Raw genomic sequence first — 22,493 nt, forward strand, 5'->3', positions numbered from 1 at the left:
GGCCTTGAGTGAGTTCAAAGACAAAATTTATAAACATGTTCATTAGCTTAAAAGAGCAAACCTGGTTTACTAGTCCAATTATTTAGTAAATCAGAACAATTTATTGAAAATCAAAAATTGAGTTATTTTTATAGAGTATGAGAGTTATAATTGGATGCTTTGTAAAAGATTTGTCCTTGCAGTCGGCCAGTATCATATGAACTTTGAGAATGATTTCACTTCTTTCCCTCCTAGCTGCTCCCATTAACCCTGCAACCAGTTCCCTACCACAGTGAGCTCATTTGAGATTTTAATTCCAGATTGAAATTTAACTTTTTATTAAACCTAGTGCACCAACTCTAAGTTTTTACTTTACTTCCCCCTCCACTGTTTATTGGATTCTATATCTTCCATTTTCTTTGATTCTTTGGGGCAAGCTTTAAATAGCATGAACTGACACATGCTTGAAGATGTCTTTATTTAGCATCCCCACTTGAATGCTAGTTTGGCTGGGTATTAGATTCTAGGTTAAAAATGATTTTTCCTTCAGATTATTAGAGAAATTGCCCTACCATCTTCTAGCATTCAGGGTTGATAATGGAGATGTCTAATGTCAAGCAGATTTTCATTCTATTGGGATAACCTATTTTCTCTCTTTGGAAGCTAGTAGGATTTTCCTTCCACACTTGGTGTTCCAAAATTTTACCACAATATGTCTAGATTTTTGAAATTCTATTTTACTTTTCATTTACTCTGCTTAGCACTCAATGAACCCTGTTAGTCTGAAGATGGATGTCTTTCTTCAGCTGTTGAATTGTCACCCATCATCCCATTATTTCTTTGAGTATTTCTTCACTTCCATTTTACCTGTTCTTTCCTTTTGGTACTCCTGTTACACACATGCTGAAATTTCTGGGTCTACTGTTCATATCTCATGACTTTTAACTCATATTTTCTATTTCTTTGTCCTTCAAACTTAGCTTTAGGAGAATTCATTGGTTTGATATTCATGTCACTAGTTTCTTCTGAGCTGTGGTATTCTGGTAACACCCTATTTTTTTTTAAAAGGTATAATTCAGTTTGCCTATTTTTCAAAATTTATTTATTTTATTTATTTATTTTTGGCTGCATTGGATCTTCGTTGCTGTGCGCAGGCTTTCTCTAGTTGCAGAGAGCAGGGGCTAGCTACTCTTCATTGCGGTGCATGGGCTTCTCATTGCGGTGGCTTTTCTTGTTGCAGAGCACGGGCTTTAGGCACGCAGGCTTCAGTAGTAGTAGCATGCGGGCTCAGTAGTTGTGGCTCGCGGGCTTTAATTTTTTTTTTTTTTTGCGGTACGTGGGCCTCTCACTGTTGTGGCCTCTTCCGTTGCGGAGCACAGGCTCCGGACATGTAGGCTGAGGGGCCATGGCTCATGGGCCTAGCCGCTGCGCGACATGTAGGATCTTCCCGGACCGGGGCACGAACCCATGTCCCCTGCATCAGCAGGCGGACCCTCAACCACTGCGCCACCAGGGAAGCCCGGCTCGCGGGCTTTAGAGTGCAAGCTCAGTAGTTGTGGCGCACAGGGCTTAGTTGCTCTGCGGCATGTGGGAACTTCCCGGATCAGGGCTCAAACACATGTCCGCTGCACTGGCAGGCGGATTCTTTTCTTTTCTTTTTTTTTAACACCTTTTTTGGAGTATAATTGCTCTACAATGGTGTGTTAGTTTCTGCTTTATAACAGTGAATCAGCCATACATATACATATATCCGCATATATCCTCCCTCTTGTGTCTCCCTCCCACCCTCCCTATCCCACTCCTCTAGGTGGTCAAAAAGCACCAAGCTGATCTCCCTGTGCTATGTGGCTGCTTCCCACTAGCTATCGATTTTACATTTGGTAGTGTATATGTCCATGCCACTGTCTCACTTCGTCCTAGCTTACGCTTCCCCCTCCCTGTGTCCTCAAGTCCATTCTCTATGTCTGCGTCTTTATTCCTGTACTGCCCCTAGGTTCCTCAGAATCATTTTTTTTTTAGATTCCATATATATGTGTTAGCATACGGTATTCATTTTTCTCTTTCTGACTTCACTCTGTATGACAGACTCTAGGTCCATCCACCTCACTACAAATAACTCAATTTCGCTTCTTTTTATGGCTGAATACTATTCCATTGTATATATGTGCCACATCTTCTTTATCCATTCTTCTGTTGATGGACACTTAGGTTGCTTCCATGTCCTGGCTATTATAAATAGAGCTGCAATGAACATTGTGGTACATGACTCTTTTTGAATTATGGTTTTCTCAAGGTATATGCCCAATAGTGGGATTGCTGGGTCGTATGATAATTCTATTTTTAGTTTTTTAAGGAACCTCCATACTGTTCTCCATAGTGGCTGCATCAATTTACTTTCTCATCAACAGTGCAAGAGGGTTCCCTTTTCTCCACACCCTCTCCAGCATTTATTGTTTCTAGATTTTTTTTTTTTTTTTTGTGGTATGTGGGCCTCTCACTGTTGTAGCCTTTCCCATTGCGGAGCACAGGCTCCAGACACACAGGCTCAGCGGCCATGGCTCACGGGCCCAGCTGCTCCACAGCATGTGGGATCTTCCCGGACCGGGGCACGAACCCGTGTCCCCTGCATCGGCAGGCAGACTCTCAACCACTGTGCCACCAGGGAAGCCCTGTTTGTAGATTTTTTGATGATGGCCATTCTGACCGGTGTGAGGTGATACCTCATTGTAGTTTTGATTTGCATTTCTCTAATGATTAGTGATGTTGAACATCCTTTTATGTGTTTGTTGGCAATCTGTATATCTTCTTTGGAGAAATGTCTATTTCTATTTCTGCCCATTTTTGCATTGGGTTGTTTGTTTTTTTGATATTGAGCTGCATGAGCTGCTTGTAAATTTTGGAGATTAATACTTTGTCAGTTGCTTCACTGGCAAATATTTTCTCCCATTCTGAGGGTTGTCTTTTGGTTTTGTTTACGGTTTCCTTTGCTGTGCAAAAGCTTTTAAGCTTCATTAGGTCCCATTTGTTTATTTTTGTTTTTATTTCCATTTCTCTATGAGGTGGGTCAAAAAGGATCGGCAGGCGGATTCTTAACCACTTCACCACCAGGGAAGTCCCAACACCCTATTTTTGAACTTAATCTTCAGTTTTTACTATTTGCAATTAATTTTTACGGGTAGAATATCCTCTCTTATCTTTCTGAAGATAGAAATTATAGTTATTATAATGTCTTTACTTTCCCTGTTGACTGGTTGTAGTTCTTCTATGTTATGTTTGATATCTTTTTATTATGGTGTTGATTTTTCTCAAATGTTTGGAGATTCTTTGTTACCATTATGTAATTCTTTTTCCTTTCCTTTTCTCCCCCCCCCTTTTTTTGCTTCTTTTAATTAAACAAGTCTTTTCTGTCATTTATGGGATTTTAATTAGGGAGGAGGTCAAATGGGGGTGCTTGGTCCTCCATCTGGGTCTGATCTGCATTTTTAGCAAAACAACTAAGTTTGGAAGGTTGAAACAAACGACACTAAGGCTGAGAGATTTCTTAATGTAAATATATTTCAGCAGAGTTAATGAAAACTTGGAGTGCTTACAAAGTTGGATATATTACATGTGTGACAAATTATATATAAACCAGATTTCATTTCCTGTTTTTTTTTTAATCAGCAAAGGAAAAATGGCAAGAAAACCAAATCTCCTATATTTTAGCTACACATTTTAAGGGATAATACATATTTAAACATTTTCAGCATTTGCTGCTAAAATGAATAAAACTTTACAATAAAATCCCCCCAAAGCATAAGTTCTAGCCAGCGATTAGCCCCTCATTCGAATGCTGACCAGGTTTTGCCTCAGAGGGCCTGCCGGCCTCAGGCTGCTGCTGTTAGCAACCACAGAGCCATTTCTCTCACTTGTCTCTCATCACTATGGAGATTCTCGTTAAATAAAGTGAACAGTCCTAATCATGTGCACTGGCCCTTATTTGGCATTTTATCTGTGGCTGTCAGTTTCCACAAAACAACTGCCATCTAACCAATAAATACTTGTTGAATGCCTACTATGTGCTTCGACTGAGAGACACAAAGATCAATAGGACAAAATGCTTTCCCTCAAGGGAAGAAAATGCAAAATGTGTAGATTGCATAGATTATCAGCAAGTGCAGCCCAACTTGACACATTTTTGTGGTTCCTGAATTTAAAAATGTTTTGTTTGTGTAGGTATAATCCTTTAAAAATAATGTTTAATTTTCAAATGAGAGGTACCTTACAGGGTTCAAAAATCAAAATGACATGAAAAGTTATCCCCATCCACTCTTTCCTCATGTTCCACCCCCTCTAGCTAACCATTTTTATTAGATTCTTGTTTCTACTTCTAATGTTTCTTTATGCATAATATATGGATACGTATTTTAATTTTCCCTTCCTAACAAGGGTGACATGCAATATACTTACCAAAATACCCTGCAGATCTTTTCATATCAGTCCACAGAGATCTCCCTTGTTGTCTTTCACAGCTCTTAGTAGTCCCCTTGGTGGATGTATCATAGTACATTAGCCAGCCCCCTATTGAGGGCCACTTGGGATGTTTCCAATCTTTTGCAATTACAGTGAATACCCCAATGAATAATCTTGTGTCTGTCATTTGTATATGTGCAGGGGTAATTGCAGAATTGATTTCCAGAAGTGGGATTGGTGCATTAAAACGTACTTGTGCCTATACTTTGGCAGATTTTGCCAGCTGTCCCTTCAGAGCTGTCCCTTTACATCTTCCCCTCTCCCAGCAATGTCTGACAGCACCTCTTTCTCCTGGATGAGAATATTTCTAATCCTTTCTTGTCATCTAGTACCAAATAATACCTTTTCCCCTTTTCTTTGCAGTGTTGTCTTTGTTCTCCAGTATTGCCCAGGTTTCTTTTAGCACAAGTTTCTTATAGCTGCTCATAAGTAGACAATGTGTTATATTTGCTTTGTGGTATGCCAGATGAGGAATTGTTGAACCCAGAATATTTAAGGGATGGTGTGGAATTCAGGGTGGCTGGGGTCCATGTTCAAGCTGCTGAGTAGTGAGAAGGAAGCTCAGGGACAGATTGTGGAGAACTTGGGCTGCCAGACACCAAAAGCTTTGGATTTTTCCTGCAGGCAACAGGCAGTCACTGAAGGTTTCACAGTAAGAGGGAGGAGATGGTTAGAGCCATGTCAAGGCAGATTTTAATTCCAGTGGCCTCAGGATGGGGGAAGAGACTAAAGACCGCAATTCTTAATTCTTACATGTACCTGCTGTGGCTTGCTATGGTAAGAAATGTGTAATATTGCTATTTAGCAGTTGTCTGTTACATCACATGCAGGGGGTTCGGGGGAGAATTCATTAGTCAGGAGGGGTAATTTCTCTATTATGCTTTCTGACTGGAAGAGGCAAGGGGCCACTTTCCCACTTGGCCCCTCAAGGGTTGGCCTCATCATTGTCATTCAATGCATAATAATTGAAACACGGAGTCCCTTTAAGCTCACAGAGCAGCTGGCGTCTTTGAACCAGGATTTCTTATCCGCTATTCTTTTGATATTATTTCCCATCCTCCAGGGAGAGGCGGTCCTCCTGATGGGGCAATCCCTCGTTCCAGACATAAGAAGAGAGGGTGTCAGACCGGAGAAAAGAAGGCCAGCTTCCCAAGGTTTCGCTCAGCTGTTTTCTATCCACCGAGTGGCCTTGCCAAACACTGTCGCCTGCTCCGTGAGGGTGCGAGAAGCCGCGATGCTGTGTGCGGTTTCCATGGCAGTGGGCTGCGGAGGCCCGCGGGGACCAGCCAGGTGGCTGGCTCGTTCCGCTCAGAGCTGGCTCACCTGCTTTGCTGTTGGTAGCCGCCCTCTTCGCTCCTCTTATTTCCTGGAGCATTAGAATTTCTTTTGTTACTCCTTTTATAAGTCTGGTCTCTGTGTGAGAGAACCTTAAAGTTCTGAGCTTATAAAAAGTGCGACTTTAAGCGATTGAATGGGAGGAATTCAGAATGCGAAGGTGGAAAAGTACCGGGAGATAGCACGTCTCTCTGAATGGAGGCTGAAACTCCGAGGTGAGGCCGGTTCTGAGGGCTGAACTTCCAACAAAGGGTGGCAGGAGGACGCATTCCACAGCGGAAAGACAGGGTCGCCCCCAAAGGGCCACGGGATTCTCTTCACAGATGTCATTGGCACGTGGGTTAGAATTAAGAGTCTGGCCATCTTTGTTTCATAGGATCTCTTCATTTAATTAACTTCAGGGAATTCCCTGGCGGTCCAGTGGTTAGGACCCCGTGCTTCCACTTCAGGGGGCCTGGGTTAGATCTCTGGTCAAGGAACTGGGATCCCGCAGGCCCTGTGGCAAGGCAAGGCAAGGCAAGGCAAAGCAAGGCAAAAAAAAAAAATTAACTTCAGAAGACTGTATGTGTTGCAGTTACTTGCAGACAGAAATGTCAGTTCCATCATTGTCCATAATTTTTCAGTGAGGACACATTATCACAGGATTACTAGGAACTCAGGGTCATGGAAGGGAAATGAAGGATCTCAAATGGAGAAGGATGTCCAAGTCAGGCCCTAGTTCCTTAACGCTTTTTCAGCAAGTGCTTCTGGTTTCTATGTCAGCAGGCTGCAGTTGCTATGTTTTCAGCCCTGTGGTGTCTGGGACCAGCCAGCTCTGCAGGCATGGGACCCTGTGGGCTCTGCCCAGCAAGAACACCAAGCTCAGGGCTCTGCCCTCGGGGTAAGTTCTGGTGGACCAGGCTTTATGTGATGAGTTAACGCTTAAAAGGATTCCATGATGGGGATGGAGACAAAGGCTTGAGGTAAGGGACAGGACTTTGGCTTGGGAAATGAAGATGGAGTGGGTTCCATCCAAAACAGTCATGGTGGCACAAACAGCAGGGGCCGCCAGGACATGGAGCAGAGCAAAGCTCTTCTCAACTGCTTAAGACCCTAAAGAAGTGGCCCTGAAGCCACATATTCTCCTTGGACATACTGAAGAATCACTGAACAGAGTGGAACATATTTTAGTATCAAGTGCTACTGGGAAACAAAATATTAAACTCATTTTAAGCCCATATATGAGTCAAAGCAATTTATTTAGTTTTCATCAAGGACAAAATATTCTTCATCCTAAATCATCTGCAGTTAGGTCATGAACAGAGACAATGAAATTCCCTTTGGTAACCCCCTAAACTAATTAAACACATTTCTTTGGTTCTGTATCATGACCAGTAAAAGGAAAATGAGAGAAGGGAAGAGCGAGTAAATTAGTCCATTTGATGACTCCTTGGGTAGACATTTTTTGAGCACTTACTGTGGTTCTTGGCTCTGAAGTAGGAACTGAGTGAAGCCAGCCCAAGCCCTCACCACCAGGGACTGAGTTTGCTGGGGATTCAGGGAAATAAGCAACCAGCCAGGTGATCGCCCAAGGCCTGACAACTTGGGCTTAGACCCGTGGAGCAGTTGAGGAGGTGGGAAAGTTGAAGAAAAGGTGCAGCGGTGAGAGAGGGAGGCCCATTCCAGGCACGGAACTGAAGCGGGCAGTGGCTGAAGTAGGAGGTGTGGTGAGAGATGGGCAGAGCTCACTGGCTTAGGGGTGTGGACTCCATGCTGTGCAAGGGAGGTGTCTTTAGACAGGGAAAGTGGGTTTCTCAGAGGCCACTGTTGGCTGGTGGGTGGATGGGGAGGGTGAAGCTGTCATGGGGGCAGGGAGTCCAGTGAGATGGCTACTGCCAGAGCCAGAGGGAAAAGAGGTTGGGGTAGGGGTGGAGGGGTGGGCACAAATTCGAGAGAACCCTCACCCGCTCCCTCTGCCCGGCTGACGGGGTATATGAGGGATGGGAGGGAGGAGTCAGGTCACACCCCAGGGCTTCTGACTTGGGGAGCTGCCAGGCAGGCCATGCAGTCCATCAGGATAGGACCGTGGGAGGGCACCTGGGTAGGAGCAGTGGTGGGGCAGAGGGAGCGAGAATAATGAGTTTGAGTTTAATTAATGGTATTAAACAGTGTATCATTCAGGGTTCTGCCAGAGAAACAGAATCAGCAAGATATTAAAGAGAGAGAGAGAGAGAGAGGTCGATTTATTGCAAGGCTTACATGTAGAGTTGCCTAGGCAGGTCTGAAATCTGTAGGGCAGGCTGTGAGGAATGGCAGGCTGCAACCATCAGGGAGGAGCTGACACTGCATCCACAGGCAGAATTTCTTCCTCAGGGAAACTTCAGTTTTACTCTAAAAACTTTCATCCAATTGGATGAGGCCCATCCAGGTTATCAAGGATAATCCCCTTTACTTAAAGTCACTTGACTGTAGAAATGAATCATAACTGCAAAATATTTTCACAGCAATATCTCAATTAGTGTTGGGTTGAATAACTGGATACTACAGCTTAGCCAAGTTGATACATAACACTAACCTTCATAGATGGCAAACCACAGAATCGTGAAATATTCAAGTAGTAGGGAATGAGTAAAGTAAAAAGGGTGTTCCCCCCATCCCAAACTCCTGGACCTTCTCCCCAGAGGAAACCACAGTTAAAAGTTCCTGTATGTCCATCTACAGATGGGAGAGGGACCTGGGCAGAAAATAGAGGTCTTAAGCATTTGGGTAGGATGTGAAGCCATAGGACTGGGTAGGAGCACCTAAGGAGAGTGTGAAAGTCATGGACACAGGAAGAGAAGGGCAGACTCTGAGGATACCACAGGTGGGGACTTGACAGGCAGGGGACCAAGAGAGGGGGCATAATGCAGCAGAATTCCAATCAGCTTGTGCATGGCGAGCAAGTCCAGAGCAAGTACCCAAGAAACCAGGCTGGGTGAGCAGCAGAAGGACAGACAGAAGACCCCCTGGGAGGATGGTGTTATTTGTCTCTGGTCTGGCTGGTAAAGTGGGAGGAAACACCTCACCCTAGCCTACCCTTGCAGTGGGGGCCCTGCTAAGAACAGACCCAGGTGTGTTGAAGGAGGAGGGGGTCAAATCTTCCTTTCTGTGCTGCTGAGGGCAGAGACCAAGGGTCCTTGGTGTTTTGCTTAAGGTTCCCCTTAGTGAGTTCATAGTTGAGTAGAGGTTGTCCTGGAGCCTCATTTGGGGTTTTGTATGGGAATTTGAGGATAAGAGGCTGATACTGCGGGAGAAGAAGAGAGTAGACCCAGACCATGCCAAGAGGAGGTGTAAGGAGGATAGATGGCCAGTGAGCTCTGCTCAGAGGGGCTTTTGCAGACAATGCAATTTTGATGCTGCATCCTGTTGTATACAACAGTGGCTCCCCCATTACTCCACCCTCCCCCATTACTCCAAAAGCTGGAGGGGCAGGTTAGCACAGACTAACAAAACGTTTACTGAGTGTGCATTGAGATCTGGGCACTGTGCTGGGCCCCTGTGAGTTTCAGTGATCCTTAGCGGTTACCTGGTTCCTTTCCTGAAGAAAGGTCTTTTCTAACCTCCCATCACATGGGAGCCCAGAGATGGCAGCCACTGGCTTACATGCAGGTCCATTGTTGTCTCAGAGGGGTTCAAGTAGGAAGGACATTTTCTCCTAGTGATCAGCCTGTTTCCTGGGCCTGGAATTGCCTGTTCTTCTGAGCCCAGAGGAATAAGTCCCTTGTAGCTTCTTATGGACACAGCTCTCTGGTATGCCATCCTCTCTTTCCCAGGCCTTCTTTCTTGGTCCCCTTGACTGCTCTGAAGACAGGTTTCAGCTTCTCACTGTCTTGGGCACACTTATCTTGTAGTCCTTATGTTGTATGATAAAGAATTTGTCTGGTTTTTGTCTTGGGTTTCTGGGATGAAGCTTCTAAACTCTTGAAATTTTCCAAATGACAGGAGAGTCTTTGTTATTAATGGTGGCCCTTGAACCACACCTGAGTTTAGGCTAATAAGATGACTCAGGGGACTTCCCTGGTGGCACAGTGGTTAAGAATCTGCCTGCCAATGCAGGGGACATGGGTTTGAGCCTTGGTCCGGGAAGATCCCACATGGCACGGAGCAACTAAGCTCATGTGCCACCACTACTGAGCCCACGCTCTGCAACTACTGAAGCCTGCACACCTAGGGCCTGTGCTCTGCAACAAGAGAAGCCACCACAATGAGAAGCCTGGGCACTGCAACGAAGAGTAGCCCCTGCTTGCCGCAACTAGAGAAAGCCCGCATGCAGCAACGAAGACCCAATGCAGCCAAAATAAAAAACAAACAAACAAACAAAAACTTAAAAAAAAAAAAAAGCTGACTCAGGATGGGCTGGTCAGGTCAGGAAGACCATGGGATGGGGCTTTGAGCCATGGGATATTAGCCCAAACTCCCAACCTCTGGGGATGGAAGAGGGGCTGGAGACTGAGTTTAATCATATGGCAAATGATTCAGTCAACCATCCCTATGTAATGAAACCCCAGTAAAAACTCTGGACACTGAGGTTCAGGTGAACTTCCTGGTTGGTGAACACCTTGATGTGACAGGAGGGTGATGTGTCCTGATTCCAGGGGCAAGGCTATGGAAGCTCTGCATTTGAGCCTCTCCCAGACCTTGTTTTATGTGTCTCTTCATTTGGTTGATCCCGATTTGTATCCTTTACGATAAAACTATAAGTCTAGTGCTTTCCTGAGATCTGAGTCATTCTAGTAATTGACTGAAACTGAGGGGCTCATGAGAACCCCCAAATTTGTATCCAGCTTGTGTCTGAAGTAAGGAAAGGCTTGTGGAATCTGATGCTAGCTCTTGGTGGTTAGCATCAGAACCTAACTGAAGTATTGTACTCTGGCTCAATAATCCCAGTAAAAATGTGGCATTGAGCATGCAAGGGGACAGTAGCCTCTGTTCCTTGGTGTGGGAGCCATGTTAGTGTAACCTAGGGTACCCCCAATACCATGGGCTAGGACAGCCCCCTGTTCCCTCTCACATGAGCTGTGGTCAAGACTGAGTTATTTGGTGATAAAGCTCCTTGGAACACCTGCAGGGGCTCAGGCAGGAGTTTGGCAGCAGCGTAGTTCCAGACTTTCACACTTCTTTTTTGTGGGGGGGGCTCACTTTAGCTTTATTTATTTATTTTGAGCTGTTCAGAACATTTATTACTCCAGAAATGATTTCTTTTATGAGTATACACTTAGTGGACTTTTAAAATTAAAAAAAAAAAAAGAAAAAACCTTGATTTGCCATAAATAAATGAGAGGTTATAGGGAATTCTCTGGTGGTCCAGAGATTAGGACGTGGCGCTTTCACTGCGGGGCCCAGGTTTTTTGTTTTGTTTTGTTTTTTTATACTGCAGATTCTTATTAGTCATCAATTTTATACACATCAGTGTATACATGTCAATCCCAATCGCCCAATTCAGCACATGACCATCCCCACCCCACCATGGTTTTCCCCACTTGGTGTCCATACATTTGTTCTCTACATCTGTGTCTCAACTTCTGCCCTGCAAACTGGTTCATCTGTACCATTTTTCTAGGTTCCACATACATGCGTTAATATACGATATTTGTTTTTCTCTTTCTTTTTTTTTTTTTTTTTGCGGTATGCGGGCCCCTCACTGTTGTGGCCTCTCCCGCCGTGGAGCACAGGCTCCAGACACGCAGGCCCAGCGGCCATGGCTCACGGGCCCAGCTGCTCCGCGGCATGCGGGATCCCCCCAGACCGGGGCACGAACCCGTGTCCCCTGCATCGGCAGGTGGACTCGCAACCACTGCGCCACCAGGGAAGCCCTGTTTTTCTCTTTCTGACTTACTTCACTCTGTATGACAGTCTCTAGATCCATCCACGTCTCAACAGATGACTCAATTTCGTTGTTTTTTATGGCTGAGTAATGTTCCATTGTATATATGTACCACATCTTCTTTATCCATTCGTCTGTCTATGGGCATTTAGGTTGCTTCCATAACCTGGCTATTGTAAATAGTGCTGCAATGAACATTGGGGTGCATGTGTCTTTTTGAATTATGGTTTTCTCTGGGTATATGCCCAGTAGTGGGATTGCTGGATCATATGGTAATTTTATTTTTAGTTTTTTAAGGAATTTCCATACTGTTCTCCATAGTGGCTGTATCAATTTACATTCCCACCACACCCTCTCCAACATTTGTTGTTTGTAGATTTTCTGATGATGCCCACTCTAACTGGTGTGAGGTGATACCTCATTATAGTTTTGATTTGCATTTCTCTCATGATTAGTGATGTTGAGCATTCTTTCATGTGTTTGTTGGCAATCTGTATATCTTCTTTGGAGAAATGTCTACTTAGGTCTTCTGCCCATTTTTGGATTGGGTTGTTTGTTTCTTTAATATTGAGCTGCATGAGCTGTTTATATATTTTGGAGACTAATCCTTTGTCTGTTCATTCATTTGTGAATATTTTCTCCCATTCTGAGGGTTCAGACCTTCACACTTTTTATCCTAAAAACCATGCAGAACAGTGGAGACCCTGAACTTTCCCCCATCCCCCAATAACAAAACAAAGCTCCACCTTTGGTGAATCTAGGAGACAGAGTGAGGTAGGAGATAGATGCGCCCCTGGGCCAGACAGCTGGTGTTTGTCAGGTGGAGTAAAACTGAAGCTTTGTTCTCACCCAGACACTTCAAGGACAAAGCTAGTGGCAGAAGCTGAGCTCTGCTAAAGTAAAGAGATAAGGTGCCCACCCCTGAGGTCAAGGAAAACTTCCCTGTCTGCACATGTGCAGGAAGGCTCCTTGGGGATCAGAAAGGGAGGTGGCGCCACACCATATGTATGGACATACACCCATAGGCCTCTGAAGTGGGATCCATCTTAGAAAAGAGTTGCGCAGGCATCTTGGGGAGGGTCCTAAGACTAGTCAGGTGTGAAAAAAAGAAACAAGATAATTGGCCAAACGTAAAAAAAGACCCAGAAGAACTGTCCTATATAAGTGATTTAAATCACCTCTTCATGCACTCCTCATTCAGGACGCTTGCACACCTCTCCGGGTGTGTATTTCTACTTTAAATAAATAAACTGTTTCTCTGTGTGCTCTCCCATATGTTGTGCTCTGTCTCTAACAATAAACTTTTTACCTGTTTTGAAGTTTTTGCCTCCTTGAAACATTTTTGCTTTCAAATGGAGTAAGAATCAGGGAACTTTGCTTCTAGCCTCTAGCCCCTGGTGGACTGGCAGCTAGGTTCAATCCCTGAACAGGGAAGTAAGATCCTTCTTCAAGACTACTGTCCCTCCAAGAACAAGAAGAAAGCTCCAAGCCTCAAATTGCATTTAACTGTGGCCAAAAGCTCTCACAGTGGAGCACTAGGACTGGCAGAGAAGCAGGGGGAGTGGGGAAGAGTCTAATGAGCAGGTCCTAGAAAGAGAAGGCCTCACCCTGAGGAGAAGCTGCTGTGATAAAGATTGAAAATCAGCTGGAGGAGGTTGAGAGAAGATGTGGATGGGCCTGGAGGAGGCCCAGATGTGGCCAACCTAGGGATAACTGCTTTGGAAAAAGAGTAGATCTCTGGAAGGCAGGCTCAGTGTCCCTTGGAAACAGCAGCTGCTGGTGAAAGAATTGAAGGAGCTCAGAGGCTGGGAAGGCACCCTTCCTTAGGATGGTTTGCTCTCCTTTTTCCAGTGTCTTAATGTAAACCATTAGGTTACTGATTTTAGATCTTTCTTCTTTCTTAATACAGACAGTAATAGCTATAAATTTCCCTCTAGGCACGCTTTAGCTGCATACCATAAGTTGTGGTATGTTGTGTCTTCATTTTTATTCATCTCAAAGTACTTTCTGATTTTACTTTCAATTCCTTCTTTGACCCATTGGTTATCTGGGAGTGTGTTGTTTAGTTGTATTTGTGAGCTTGGGGGAGCCCTTCTAGTCTGGTGGCCTGGCTCTGCAGAGAGATAGGTGAAAGAAACTGTCCTTTGTAGTCACAGAGGAGGGAGCCCTTGAGCCATGTCCCCCAATCCCACTAACACCCAGGACTCCCCTGATAATAGCTACTCCAAGAAAATAGAACTCACCTAAATATCAGCAACATAATAGGTATTGCAGCACATTCATAAGAATACCATAAGAAAAATCCTGAAAAGGGACAACAGAATTATTTTGCAGATGAAGAAAATACATCAGAAAAAATGCTGCTAAAGGAGGGGGAAAATTGTACCCTGACCGTACAACATATATTAATAATAATAACAATACCTCAATGAAGTATTTGCAGCTTTGAAGAAAGACAGCAAAGCAGAAATTTAAGACCTTAGGAAAGAAAAAGCCAAACAAGAGGAGGAGATGGGCCGATAGTCAGTGGACATTAGGGTCGTGTAGAAGTTAGGAGAGAAGCAGAAGAAAATACAAAATCACAAATGAACACAAAATTTAAAGGAGCTCAAAGGAGAATAGAGCAGAAAGCATGATAAGACATATAGAGGTTGTCAATGAGGAAAGAACTTGAAACAGAAATAAAGTGATAAAACAGATTAGAGAATCACTACAAATTGTGAAAGACTTTGAAATGGGCCAAAAGAATTATTGGGCATCTTCAATGGAAAACTATGCTTTGGAGTGGGATAGAAAACTAAGCACTACCTTCTGGATTATTCCCGCATGTGTCTACGCCTTTCATTGTCTTTGTGCTATTTTATAATTTTGTAAATTAAAGATAACCAATAGCAATGCAAATGATTTTAATCTGTACATATGCAAATTAATTCTTTATGATGGAAGAACAATTGACCCCCCATTTTGGTAGGCAGAATAATGCCCCCCCCAAATGTTCATGTCCTAATCCTTGTAACCTGTGAATGTGTTACTTTCCATGGCCAAAGTGGTTTTGCAGATGTGATAAGTTAATGATCTTGAGATGAGGAGAGTCTCCTGAATTATCCAGGAGGGCCCAATGTAATCATAAGGGTCATTTTGACTGGTCACTGTTAGAGAAGGAGACATGACAATAGAAGCTGAGGTTGGAGTGATGCACAGGCCTGAGCCAAAGAATGAAGGAAACCTGCCTAAGCTGGAAAAGGCAGGAAATAGATTCTCCCCTAGAGCCTCCAGAGGGAAACAGACCTGTCCACCCATTTTAGACTTCTTGACCTCTGGAATTGTAAGATAATAAATTTGTTGTTTAAGCCAGTAAATTTGTGGTAGCAGCAGTAAGAAACTAATACATACACCCCTAAAAAGGTCAATTTTATATCTATTTGTAGATTCATTTCAGGCTCTATGTATGTCTCTGTCCTTTGAATTCTCCTTTAAATTGGTTGCAACATCTTATTGATTTTATCATTAATCAATGAGTTAAATTAAATAGTTTAATGTATTTATTTTATATTTTTATGAATTCATGATTTCAGTCTTCTAAAAAAGTTATTTTTGACAATGTTGCCAAGACCATTCAATTGGGGAAAGGGCAGTCTTTTCAGTAGTGTTGTGAAATGGTGCTGGGAAAATTGGATATCAACATGAAAAAGAATGAACTCTACCCTTATCTAACATATGCAAAATTTAAGTCAAAATGGATAAAAGACCTAAATGTAAGAACTAAAACTATAAAACTCTTATTTATTTTTTTGGCTGCGTGGCTTGTGGGATCTCAGTTCCCCAACCAGGAATTGAACCTGGGTCACAGCAGTGGAAGCACAGAATCCTAACCACTAGACCACCAGGGAACTCCCAACTATAAAACTCTTAGATGAAAACATAGGGGAAATTTTCATGACATTGTATTTGGTAATGATTTCTTGGATACGAGACCAAAGGGACAGGCAACAAAAGAAAAAAATGGACAAATTAGATTTCATCAGAATTAAAAACTTTTATGCATCAAAGGATACCACCAACAAAGTAAAAAAGTAATGGGATGGGAAAAAATATTTGCAAGCACCAGTTTGATAAAAGATTGATATCCAGAACGTATGGAGAACTCCTAAAATTCAATAACAAACCCCCCAAACAACCCAATTCAAAAATAAGCAAAAGACTTGAATAGACATTTATCCAAAGAAGATATATAAATGACCAGTAAGCACATGGAAAGATGCTTAATATCAGTAATCATAAGGGAAATGCAAATAAAAATCACAATGAGATATCACTTTACACCTATTAGAATGGCTATGATCGAAAAAACAGAAAATAAGTGTTAGTATGGACATGGAGAAAATGCAACCCTTGTACATTGCCGGTCGGAATGTAAAATACATTTGACGATATTAAAACAGTCTTCCAGTCTGCTTCTGGAAAGATGGAGTAGATATAATTTTCCCTATTCCTCCTGCTAAGTGCAACTAAAACTCCTGGAAGTTATTTATAAAACAGATGTAAGAAGACTCTGAAAGGTAGAGAGATAAAAGCAGACTGACTAAAAGACTCAACAAAGCCTGCTCTCTGTGGCCAAAGGACTAGAAAGAGACAGCCTAGCAAGACAGAAAACTTTTAGACAATAACCACTTTACTTCAGCCAAACTCCACAGAAAAAAAATGATGGCCTCACCCCCATCTCCATCGTTAAAGGCTGTGAAGAAAGCCTAGACTTCATTCTTGCCAAGCTGTAATGAGATAGCTCGATCTATGCCCCCATCAGAAGCTTGGTGGCAGAGAAGGCCAAGTGAGGAGCCAGGACTTGTATCCTTGCTGGGTGAAAACAAAGCATTGCCACCCCAACACCCTGCTTGTCAGTGGAGACCACATGGGGAGCCTGGACTTCCACCTCCATTTCACCTTTGCCTCCTTGTTGGGGTGTTGTCAGAGGAGGCCTGAGGGAGGGTCAGGAATTTAACAATTGCTCAGCAGTAATGAGGCCGCCTCCTCAAGGGGATCAGATGTGGGTTGCGGTAATAAGGTATTCCTTGCCCTCCTGGCAGGGTGGTTCATTGGAGGCTTAGTAAGGAGCTTGAACTCCCATCCCTGCCCAGCAATAACAAGGAGCCCCTTCTCCAACCTGGGTGTCAATGGAGGCTGAGTGGAGAACCTGAACTTTTACCCCACTTGGTATTAATAAGGCAGCATTCCCTTCCCCACTGGAGTAGTGTCAGAGGCAATTGGTTAAAATACAATATTTAAGTAAGATCCAGAGCCCTATAGTATAATCATCAAAACATCCAAGTTTCAACAGAAAATCATTCATCACACCAAGAAACAATAAGATCTCAACACGAGTGAGAAAAGACAATCAACAGACACCAACACCAAGATGACATGGATGTTAGAATTATCTGACAAGAAATTTAAAGCAGCCTTCATAAAATGCTGCAGTGTGCAAATTACGAATATGCTTGAAACAAATGAGAAAATAGGAAGCCTCAGCAAAGAAATAGAAGATATAAAGGAGAACTAAATGCAAAATTTTATAACTAAAATGTACAATAACAGCAACAACAAAAACCTCAGTGGATGGGTTTAATAGTAGATTGGAGATGATAGGGGAAAGAATCAATTAAATCAATTAACTTAAAGATAGAATGATATGGTGCTCGCTTCAGCAACACACATACTAAAATTGGAATGATACAGGGAAGATTAGCATGGCCCCTGTGCAAGGATGACGTGCAAATTCATGAAGTGCTCCATATTAAAAAAGAAAGATAGAATGATATATATTACCCAATTGAAATAACAGAGAGAAAATACAGAGCGATAAAAAAGAACAGAGCTTCAGGGACATGTGGGTCTATAACAAAGATCTAACATTTATGTCATCAGGGTCCCAGGAGAGGAGAAGGCATGGGACTGAAAAGTATTTGAAGAAATAATGGCTGAAAAATCCCCAAACTTGGTAAAAAACATACATCTAGATGTAAGAAACAACTCTAAATAAGATAAATCTGAAGAAAGCCATGTCAATACACAACAGAGACAAACATCTGAAAAATAAAGACAAATAAAAAATCTTGAAAGCAGCTAGAGAGAAACAATATATTACCTGTGGAGAAAAACAATTCAAATTACAGCAGATTTCTCACCAGAAACCACGGAGACTAGAAGAAGTGGTACAATATTTTTCAAGAGCTGAAAAAAAATGACTGTCAACCCAGAATTCTGTCAACTAGATGAAAATATGCTTCAGGAATAGAAGGATAATCAAGATATTCTCAGACGAAGGAAAACTAAGAGAATTTGTTGCCAGCAGACCTAACATAAAAGAATGGCTAAGGAAGTTCCCCAAACAGAAAGAAAATGAAAAATGTTGGAATCTTGGAACATCAAAAAAGAAGAACAATGGAAAGAGCAAAAATATAGATAAATACAATAGACTTTCCTTCTTGATTTTTCCAAATTAGTTTTGATGGTTGAAGTAAAAATTATAACACTGTCTAATGTGGGTCTCAATATATATAGAGGTAACATTTAAGACAACTATAAATGGTAGAGGGTAAAGGGACTTTAAAGGAGGTAAGGTTTCTTTCACTCAAACTGGTAAAATAGCAATACCATTAGACTGTGATAAATTATGTATGTATAATGTAGTACTTACAACAACCACCAAAGGGCTCTACAAAAAGATACATTCAAAAACATCAGAGGGCTTCCCTGGTGGTGCAGTGGTTGGGAGTCCGCCTGCCGATGCAGGGGACACGGGTTCGTGCCCTGGTCTGGGTGGATCCCGCGTGCCGTGGAGTGGCTGGGCCCCTGAGCCATGGCCGCTGAGCCTGCGCGTCCAAAAAAAAAAAAAAGAAAAGAAAAGAGGGAAAGTCTCAGATCAATAGTCTAAGTTTTCACTCAAGAACTTAGAAAAAGAATCCAAAGCAAGCAGAATGAAGGAAATAATAGAGATAAGATCTGAAATTAGTGAAACTGAAAAGAGAAAAACAACAGAGGAAATCAATTAACAAAAAGCTAGTTCTTTGAAATGATCAATAAAATTGACAAAGCACTGGCAAGGCTGACAAAGAAAAAAGAGAGATGACACATATTACTAATATCAGGAGTAAAACAGACCCTGCGGACATTGAAAGAATGAAAGGGGAGTACTATGAACAACTGTAAATACATACATTTGACAATTTACATGAAATGGACCACTTCCTTGAAAACACAAATTCCATACTCACCCAATATTAAATAGTTAATTGAATTAGCTCTATCACTATTAACAAAATTTAGTTCATAATTAAAAAACTACCCCAAAGGGAATCTCTAGGACCATGATTTCACTCCTGAATTCTATCAAACATTTAAAGAAGAATTAACACCAATTTTACACAATCTCTTCCAGAAAACAGAGGAGGAAAGAATACTTCCCAACTCATTTAATGAAGTCAGTATTACCCTGATAACAAAAACAAAGACAATGCCAAAAAAAAAAAATAGAAAAGAAAAAAAAAAGAAAATGAAAAAGAAAAACCTACAGACTAGTGTATATATCCTTCATGCATATAGACAGTATGTATATATCCCTCATGCATATAGATGCAAAAATTCTTTTTTCTCTGCTAATTTAGTTTTATTTTACAATTTCAGTTTTATTGAGGTATAACTGACATATAGAATTGTAAGATATTTCAAAAATTCTTAACAAAATATTAGCAAAGAGATTTCAGCAATATAGAAAAACAATTATACACCATGATCATATAAAGTTTGTTCTAAGGATGCAAGGTTGGTTCAACATTCCAAAATCAATTAATGTAATCTGCTATATCAACAAAATCACAAGATTGTATCAATTGATATAGAAAAGCATTTGACACATTTCAACATCTATTCATGATAAAAACTCCTAGGTAACTAGGAATAGAGGAGAACTTCTTCAACTTGAAAGAGAACATTTACAAAAAACCTGTAGCTAACATCATACTTAGTGGTGAAAGATTAGATCCTTTCCCCTTAAGATCAGGAACAAGGCAAAGATGTCTGCTCTCACTGCTGCTATTTAACATAGTACCAGCAGTTCTAGCTACTAAGTGAAAAAACAAGGTGCAAGATAGTGTGTAAATTATGTTATCTTTCTGTAAGGAAAGTATGGAAAACAGGAATAAATATATTTGCATTTCCTTATGTTTGCATAAAGAAATACAGAAAAAATAAATAGAAAACTAATGAAATGATTACCTATAAAGAGGGTGTGGGAGTTAGAATTCTCTGTGTATATTTTTATACTTATTTTATACCACTTAATGTTCTTTTGACTTTTGAACCAATGTAAACATTCAACATATTAAAAGCCAGTTCAGGTGGTAGGGAGGGAGTGGGAATGGGGAATGACTATTGATGTGAATGGGGTTTCTCTTAATGATATTGAAAATGTTCTAAAATTAGATGGTGGAGATGGTTGCACAACTCTGTGAATATGCTAAAACCACAGAACTCTACACTTTAAATGGTGAATTTTATGGTATATGAAATATATCCTGATAAATTTGGAAAAAAAGGGCACACATGCACACCAAAAATTTCAGAAATGAAGAGGAGATAGACTTAATATAAAGCAAAGACAACAGGAAAATAACATGGAAGATTTGATGCCCTTAAATCCAGAACTTTCTAAAAACATCTAGAAAATACAATTAAACAGCACTGGCTCAAGGAGGAAGAAAAAAACCCTAATAATATTTAAAGAAACTAAATTATTGGTAAACAATACTTTGTAAATGGAACAACAGACTGAGGTAAGTTTAATAAAACTTTTAAGGAGAAGATCATTTCAGGGTTATATAGAATCTGGAAAAAAATACTCTCCAATTCAAATTTTAATACTAAAATAACCAAGATACTAAAACTAGACAAAATTAGAAGAAAAGTAAATCATAGGCCAATCTACTCCTGAACATGGATGCAAAACCCTTCTAAGTAAAATATCAGCAAACTGAATCAAAGCAATATATATATTAATATAAGCATGTCAAGGTTGTAATATTCCAGAAACTCAATGTTGAGTTAGAAAGTCTACTAGTGAATTCAACACATTAATAGGCTGAGGGAGAAAATAGCAAATGATATTCTCAATACATGCACACAAAGAATTTGATAAAATTCAAAAGCTGCTCATGATTAAAAAGAAACAAAACCCTGGGCTTCCCTGGTCGCGTGGTGGTTAAGAATCCACCTGCCAATGCAGGGGACACAGGTTTGAGCTCTGGTCCAGGGAGATCCCACATGCCACAGAGCAACTAAGCCCGTGTACCACAACTACTGAGCCTGAGCTCTAGAGCCCGTGAGCCACAACTACTGAAGCCCATGTGCCTAGGGCCTGTGCTCCGCAACAGGAGAGGCCGCGGTGGTGAGGGGCCCGTGCACCACAGCGAGGGGTAGCCCCCGCTCGGCAACTAGAGGAAGCCCATGCACAGCAGCGAAGACCCAACACAGCCAAAAATAAATAAATAGATTGAAAAAAAAAAAACCCTAATGAACTTTTGGCAAATTAGAAATAGAAGAAGCTATATGGCAAACATTACACTCCAGGGTGAAATGCTAGAGGTAATTCTTAGCCAATCAGGAATAAGATTGGATACCCAGTGTGCTCTTTCCATCTGGTATTGTCCTATAGGTCCCAGACAGTGCAGACAAAGAAGAAAAAGAAATTCAACATAAAGGATTAGAAAAAGGAAACCAAATAGTAATTATTGTCTGATGATATGCTTGTATAAATAGACCCCCTCCCTCCATTTAGAGACAGAAGACTGGAATTTATAAGGTAGTTTAGCAAGCTGCTGGATATATAATCAATAAACAAAAATCAATTGTCTTTGTATATACTCCAAAAAACAATGAAAATAAATAAATCTACTAAGGCAACAAAAATATGGGGTGGTTAACAGTAAAGTCACAAATATTTTGCAAGGGACTTGTAAATGTCACAGTTCCAACAGCCTTGGGTCCAACCCAGGCATGGCAATGGAGGAGAGAAAAGGTGGAGTCTGGGGCTGTCACCTCAGGCACAGTCTTCTGCTGTGGGATTTTCTGGTACCAGCCTCCAAGATAGAGTCAGAATGTCTTGAGTTAAAGAGAATATTAAGTAGAGCAGCGGTCCCCAACATTTTTGGCACCAGGAGCCAGTTTTGTGGAAGACAATTTTTCCACGGACCTGGTGGCGGGGGGATATGATGGTTCAGGCGGTAATGCGAGTGATGGAGAGCGGCAGATGAAGCTTCGCTTACTCGTCCACTGCTCACCTCCTGCTGCGCCGCCTGCGGACCGGTATGGGGGTTGGGGATCCCTGAAATAGAGGACGTAGGAATCTGCCCAGCAGCGACTATCCTAAAAGCTGGACCACTTCATCCTGCTTTGCCCTAGTTGCAGCTGGTGGCGTTGACCCAGCAGGGGCATCTCCAATCCCACCTAGACTACTCACCCTCACCAGATGTGCCTGCCGGGCCCAAGGGGAACAAAGGGCTTTGGCGGCCGGCCTGGTATGTTCCAGCCTCAAGCTTCCATACATATTTTTAAGATAAATTTAATTTTGTGAATAGGTAATACATTTGTATTGTTAACCAAACCAAACCAAAACACCTTGGTGATGGGTTGCAGATGGGACACAGAGCTTGGAGCAGGAAGCAGCTTATTTGGAGTGAGCATCACTGGCTGTCTCAGGGCTGCTGTCCCAGCATCCCTTTCCTTTGAAGCTATCTTCTGCCTCATTCTCTCACTCTTCCCCTTATCCTTTGAC

General features: G+C 41.9%; 1 non-coding gene across 1 annotated transcript; it reads left to right on the forward strand.

The window, feature by feature from the left end:
- The first annotated feature begins 17,357 nt into the window (after nt 1-17,357).
- On the forward strand, nt 17,358-17,464 carry LOC132518882 (U6 spliceosomal RNA). The gene has a single exon (XR_009540007.1). It is a non-coding gene; the product is annotated as a U6 spliceosomal RNA (small nuclear RNA).
- Nucleotides 17,465-22,493: the final 5,029 nt, after the last annotated feature.

Source organism: Lagenorhynchus albirostris, chromosome 3 (assembly GCF_949774975.1).
Source record: "Lagenorhynchus albirostris chromosome 3, mLagAlb1.1, whole genome shotgun sequence".
In the NCBI taxonomy this organism is placed as follows: Eukaryota; Metazoa; Chordata; class Mammalia; order Artiodactyla; family Delphinidae; genus Lagenorhynchus; species Lagenorhynchus albirostris.